A 6698-nucleotide genomic window follows, 5' to 3' on the forward strand; every position below is an offset into this window, starting at 1 on the left:
TTATGAGGCCTGGTGGTGGTTATAATGAGGCTGGGAGTTATAGCCAAGGTATCAGTTCTTCATTTGCTCCTATGAATTTTTAGCAGATGCTTACAGATTTGCAATTAAGATTGCAGAGGCATGAGGAAGAGATCAGGTGTTTGAAGCAACAGTAGAATCTGTTGGGGAGCACATCTTCCTTTGTTGTGCCAAGAGTGGCACCAGCTTTGGCTCAGCCTAGGGTTGAGAGCAGATGGGAATTTCTCTGTGGAAGATTCCAGGAATATTATCCTCCAGTCTTCGAGGGAGTCCTAGATCCATTCGGAGCTGAGCAATGGATGGGCATGATTAGTTCCATTATTGACAGTATGGGGCTGGTAGGTCACGATAGGGTGATCTGTGCAACATATGTATTGCAGGATGATGCCCGGACGTGGTGGGAGGTAGTATCCCAGACACGAGATACAGCTGTGATGGACTGGAAAGAATTTAGGCAGCTGTTTAATGAGAAGTATTATTGTGATGCAGCTAAGACTACTAAGATGAATGAGTTCCTGAATATCGTTCAAGGTAATGCAACAATAGGCAAGTATGTTAATAGATTTGATGGGTTGGCCAAGTTTTCTTTAGACATGGTATCCACAGATGTGGCTCGGAAGAAAAGGTTTATTCAGGGGTTGAAGCCTAGAATAGTTCAAGGCATTAGAGTTGCCCCAGTGGATGAAGTCTCTACCTATGCCAAAGTGGTAGGGAAGGCTCTTGCTATTGAGAGCGCAGGACATCAGATTGGGCAGCAGAGTGTTAGGGAGCATGAAACTCAGATAGTGGTATCTCCATTTATTGGAGCAAGTAAGAATGAAAGCCGGAAGACTTATCTAGTATGCGCTCGGTGTAAGAGGCATCATCTAGGAGAATGCCGAGCAAGGGCATGTTTCTCATGTAAAATGTTTGGACATCGTAAGAAGGATTGCCCAATGCGAAGGAAGCATGAGCAAAAGGGGATAGAGAACTCAATTCCAACTCGAGTGTTTATTCTGAGGCGGTCAGAGTCTGAGATCGAGACTAGTTCCTCGGGGGTGGCAGGTCAGTTTTTGGTTCTGATCTTTATTTTGTGCTGACTGATTTAGTGCCATGCAGTTTCTTTATTTGTTGCATATAGAGAAGCATAAAGATGATATGCAGATCACATGATTATGTTGTGATGGGAAGGCAATATCACATTGGTGACTTAAGAGATGAGTTGGGTTGTGATAAAAAGGACTCATAAGTGGTTTTTGGTAAAGCTGGTTATGACTGGCTTTGGTTTGATCCAAGGTATGGATTGGTTAAGTAATTATGGAGCAATTTTAAATGGCAAGGAAAGGTGTAGTAACTCTTAAGCTTAAGAGTGGGAAGTTTTGTGGCAGTTGGCACTGTGCATGGATTTGATATGTTTATGACATCTGTGTTGAGAGTGAGAGTTTTATGGTAGAGAGATGCATAGAACTCTTAGCTGGTGTGGTGGATACCACTTAGAATGTGCCAGTGAGGTCAAGACAGATTGGATTAGTCTGTGAGTTCTGGACAGGTTTCCAAGGGATTTGCCAGGGTTTCCTTTATATGGAGAGATAGAATGGTAAATGAGTTGGTGCCAGGAATGGATTCAGGTTTTAGGGCACTGTTTTGAATGGCTCAGCAGAGTTGATATAAGTAAAGGCTCAGTTAGTGAGTAAGATGGCATTCTCCAAGATGGATCTTGGATCTGGTTAGTACCAGTTAGAGATTAGGGAAAAGATATGCAGAAGACTGTTGTTATATCAGATAAGGGCACTAGGAGTGCTGAGTTATGATTTGGGAATTGTTTAATGTGAGTGTTTGTGAAACAGATGAACAGAGCATTCAAAGTTTATTCGAATGGGGATTTTGATCATCTTGGACGATGGTAGTGTTATGATTTCTCTACAAAGATTTGTCAAAATCAAGGAATGCTTTAGGGGCAGGAGTGTCCTTGGGTGGTAAAGATATTTTAAGTGTCTTGGGGATTAATTCTGAGTCTTCTTATAGATCAGAATTAGTTTGGAGGTTGTTGTGACATCTCAGCAACAGAGAAAAGTGGTTGCCTATGCAACATGTTGGTTAAAGGATTTGACCAGAACTAGGGTAGAGTTTCTGGTGGGCCAGGTGGCCAGATTTATGTATGGGATTATTATCTCAGGGAAGATCAAAATGAAAAAATGATAAAGTGAACTACAAATAGGAAGATTGAGGAGAATGTCTTAGTTGGGTCAGCTAAGGGTTATATAGTGTCAAGTATGAATTTATTGAGGTATAAAGATCAGATTTGGGATCCGATGGATACTGGAATTAATTGGGAGATTCTAGATGAATCTTGTGTTATTCTCCTATTCTTTTCATTCAGGCACCATGGGAATGTAATAAGATATGAAAGCTTCATAGTGATGGCCTAAGATGGAGAGGGATGTAATGAATGCTTGGTAAAGTTCTTAGCCTGTTACAGGTCGGATCAGAGTGTTAGGAATCGGTGAGGCCATGGTAGCCTTTGAGTATTTTGTAATGGGAATAAGGAAACATCGCGATGGGTTTCGCGATGGGATTGCCCGGGATAGTGGGTTAGTATGAGTTGGCATTGAGTCATGATGGACCGGTAGTTCAAGTGAGTTCACTTTTGTCAACAAGGATGAATAACACAGCTGATCAGTATTCAGATCCCTATGTGAGAAAGGTTTAGAGTGCCTTCATGGAAACTCAAGGTCTATCTTATCAGATGAAGACTTTATTGCGACTTCCAGGCTTTGGAAGAGTTAAGAAGGCGATGAGTATATAGATGGATTCAGTACAGTTTATTATTCTCAGACTGATGGTAAATCAGAGAGAGAGGGTTATCCAATTATTATTGGAAGAACATCTTATAAGATGAATGAGTTAATATATATCTAGATCCTGAGCTGGTTCAGGGAATTATTGAGATTAATAGAGGTTGAAGCTTGGATGCTCACTTCGTAGAATAAATGGAAAAGTTTTACTGAATTGGAAAAGTAGGAATGTGGAATTCCAAGTAGAAGAATGTATCTTCCTTAAAGTATCGCCATGGAAAGGGGGTGAGGAATTAAGGGCAAGCTAAGCCCTAGATTATCTTGGTAGTTTGAATCTTGGATAGGACTAGTTAGGTTGACTTTGGATCAGCCTTATCTTTGGCACTATCGGTTTAATGCAGTGTGTTATGTATTGCTATGCAGGGAACATGGGTTGAAATGAACTCATGATTTGAGTTATAAGAATCTAAAAGTTAAGGTTAGATATTCCGGTAAGGAATAGCCAGTTCAGATTGTAACAGAAGTAATAAGGTTCTGAGGAACAGAATGTACCTTAAGTTAAGGTAATGTTACAGCAGTAGTGAGGTCGAGGAAGCGACCTGGGAAACTGGAATTAGTTGTGCAGAATTCTTATTTCGGGCTGTATAGATAAATTTCGAGGACGAAATTTCTATAAGGAGGGGATAGTTGTAATGCCCCGAATTTTCCTAATAAGGGCTAGGACCTTGATTAGGAGGCCGGGAGGGCCATAATTGATTTATGATGTTATTTAGTGATCATATGCATGTTTATGTGAATTATATTATTATATGATGATGAATGCATGCATATGGGTGTATTTTAATTATAAGGGCATTTTGGTAATTTGGCCCGTTGAGGGCGTAATTGTGTATTTTCGTGCATGTGGGTGAGTTATGAATGGTGCCACCTTATATGTGGATTTGTTCGAGCCTTTCGGCATGAGACGATCATGAAATGCAAGTGTTCGGTCTGGTCATAACGGGATTAAGTTCGGGGCTCGGGGTGAGTTTAATGATCAGAACATTACTGAGAATTAAAGGGTAATGGGATATAATTTATTGGTGTTTGAGAATAGTGGGAATTGGAGGGTGTTAATTATGATTAACGAAATAGGTGCGAAAGGACGATTTTGCCCTTGGTGGCTGTTAAGGTTTTATTTTAGACTTGAGGGCATTTAGGTCTTTTCACCCTTAAAGATTTATATCAGCCATTAAGGCTGTAGAACCTTGTAAAAAATAGAGTCCTATTTTTCCCTTCTCTCCCAATGATTTTTCTCCTCCATTTCTCTCTGGATTTTCAAGCTTTTTTTGAGGAATCAAGCTGGAATAAGCTAGGGTTATGCCCCACCTTTGAAGAGAGTGTGTTGCTGAGATTAAGGTGAGCTTTTAGCCATTAGAACTCTTGGTTTTGCTCTATTTTATTAGTTGAGTTCCAACTGGTTTTTGGGCTGGAATGTGGGGAATTGATTGGAGTTTTGGCTAGGGTTCTTGGGGTTGTGGTGCCTAGGTCATGTGGAGATGGTATTTGGGTTCATTTGGGACTTAATTTGATGACTAGAAGCTTTTGGTTTGGGTTAGAAATGGTGGAATCGAAGGAAGAACTTTCTGGGTAGATGCTGGCTGAAGGTAGTGCTACAGCGCCCAGTATAGGGCGCTACAGCGCTACTTGCAGAGGAGGCTAGGGCATTTTGGTTATGTCTTGAGTGTTGGGGCGCTATGAGGGCAGCGCTGTAGCGCTTCCCTCTTTCTTCAGAACCTTGTTTTGAGTGTTTTTAAGGGTTTTTGGCTCAGGGTTTCAATCCTTAAGACCCGGGATCGAATCTACTCACCGTGTGGGCATGTTTCGAGGTCCCGATAGTGGGGTTTAGATCAAGACCCTATCTTTGATGATTTTCATTAATCGAAGATTGTATTTGGTTATGACTAGGTGACCGCTAAAGGATTAAGGATCGATCATTCTCAAGGGTCGTTCTTGTTCTTATTCTTGCTCGAACCGAAGGTAAGAAAACTGCACCCTGTGTATATGTGACATGCATGGCTATTCTTGATGCATGTTGGATGCTTAAATGTAATGCACGAGAAACATGTGATTAGGACATGCTTTGTATACTGAGTATGATATTGTTCAGAGCTTGAGCCTCTGTGTTTATGCATGATCCTAATTGTGCTAGTATGTGTTAAGTAAGCATGCTAAATGCCCTGTATTCGGATATTGGATATATGATATATGTTTGGTGGCATTGCTTACTTGTTTATTGCACTGACTAGTCAGGGACACTGACCTAAGAGTCAGAAACGACATAAGTGTCCTGAACGCGGGGCCGAATGAAGATTATATATAATCGATATCAACGTTGAATGACTCTATGGCATTAATGCTGGACCGACCCTAAGGTCGATGAATCTTATAAGCGCTTGGCTAGTCTAGGACTAGTTACTCAGAGCCAAGGCCTAAGGCCTAGGTGACTGCTTGTCACGTGGCTAGGGAATAGAGTTCCATGGTTATGACTCTATGGTCATGAGGAAGGTTATGTTGGTGACTAGTCATCATGCACCTATCCTATTTAAGCAAGTGAAAGGATCGCTTATCTACTCGACATGTTTATGCTGGTGACTATTTCACCAGATACCTATCTTGTTTAAGCTAGTGAAATGATCACTTATCTGTAAGCCCTGGAGACCCTATCGTCACATGGCTATTGGGAGCGGAACCCAACTCAGTGACTAGTACAACTGTCACTCTTCTATTGGGGCTAAAAGCCCTAGATGACTATTATGGTCATTGGTTGATGTGTTATACTCAACATTACGTGGATTTGTTTGCTTGTTGAAATAGGGCTATCTCTGCTAGGCGTGTGCCTTATGATTTGATGACATGTTATTACTGTTCATGAGCATGTTAAGTTTTCTTGCTGGGCTTCGGCTCACGGGAGCTATGTGGTGCAGGTAAAGGCAAAAGAAAGCTGGACCATCCTTGAGTCTGAGAGCTTAGGTGACAATGTGTACATATGCAGCTGCTCGACCGCCACGGCCGAGGGTTGAAAGAGGAACTAGGGTTAAACCCTGTTTTGCCACTTAGATCAGCCTGTTGTAAATATTTTTCTTGTAATAGACTCTTAAATTATATTTTCGGGATCCCAATGTATACAGTAAACATTCTAATGAAACGTTACATCTTAACCAAACTTTTTAATCCCTAAACCGCTAATCGTACTTAGTTACACGATTTTGGCCAAATGACTCGATTAGCAAGTTTAGCACTGTTTACAAGGCATACTGTAACGGTCCCTGGAGTTTGGGGCGTTACAGCCATGTTCGAAGACATAGAGTGAAGAGGTTGGTGAGCTTGGTTGCTAGATTTCCAGTGAGGAGGCTGATTCAGTGATTGCGCCCTGTTCAACAGTTTGGGACATTGTGCCTTCCAGAGTCCTTTTTGCTTGCAAAAACTACATTCGTTATAGCCAACCTTGGCTTGAGTCTTGTGTTGATTGTTGGAGGATGGCCGATGAGGAACTGCAAAGATAGAGGGGTTTGGAGAAGGAAGAATCCCCTTTCCCCCCCCCCCCCTCCCTTTATCAACTCGAGACTTCAAGCGCATCTCTTCTGCTAACAACTCATTAACCACTAAATCAACCGACAGAAGAGGACTGCGATGCAGGATTGTTCCACAAAGACCATCAAACTCATCTCGAAGAGCCATCAAAAACTAAACCAGACGTTGTGCGTCTCTTCGAGCAATGTAAGGGGAAAATGCCCGTAACTCCGCTGATTCAGTCAAAGCAAGCTGATCCCACAAATTAGACATAGCAGAATAAAATTCCTGAATGTTCATGCTATTTTGTCGAAGGGCCCAAATGTCAATCTCCAACTGATACTGCTTTGCGAA

Source organism: Humulus lupulus, chromosome 4 (genome assembly GCF_963169125.1).
Source record: "Humulus lupulus chromosome 4, drHumLupu1.1, whole genome shotgun sequence".
NCBI classification, from domain to species: Eukaryota; Viridiplantae; Streptophyta; class Magnoliopsida; order Rosales; family Cannabaceae; genus Humulus; species Humulus lupulus.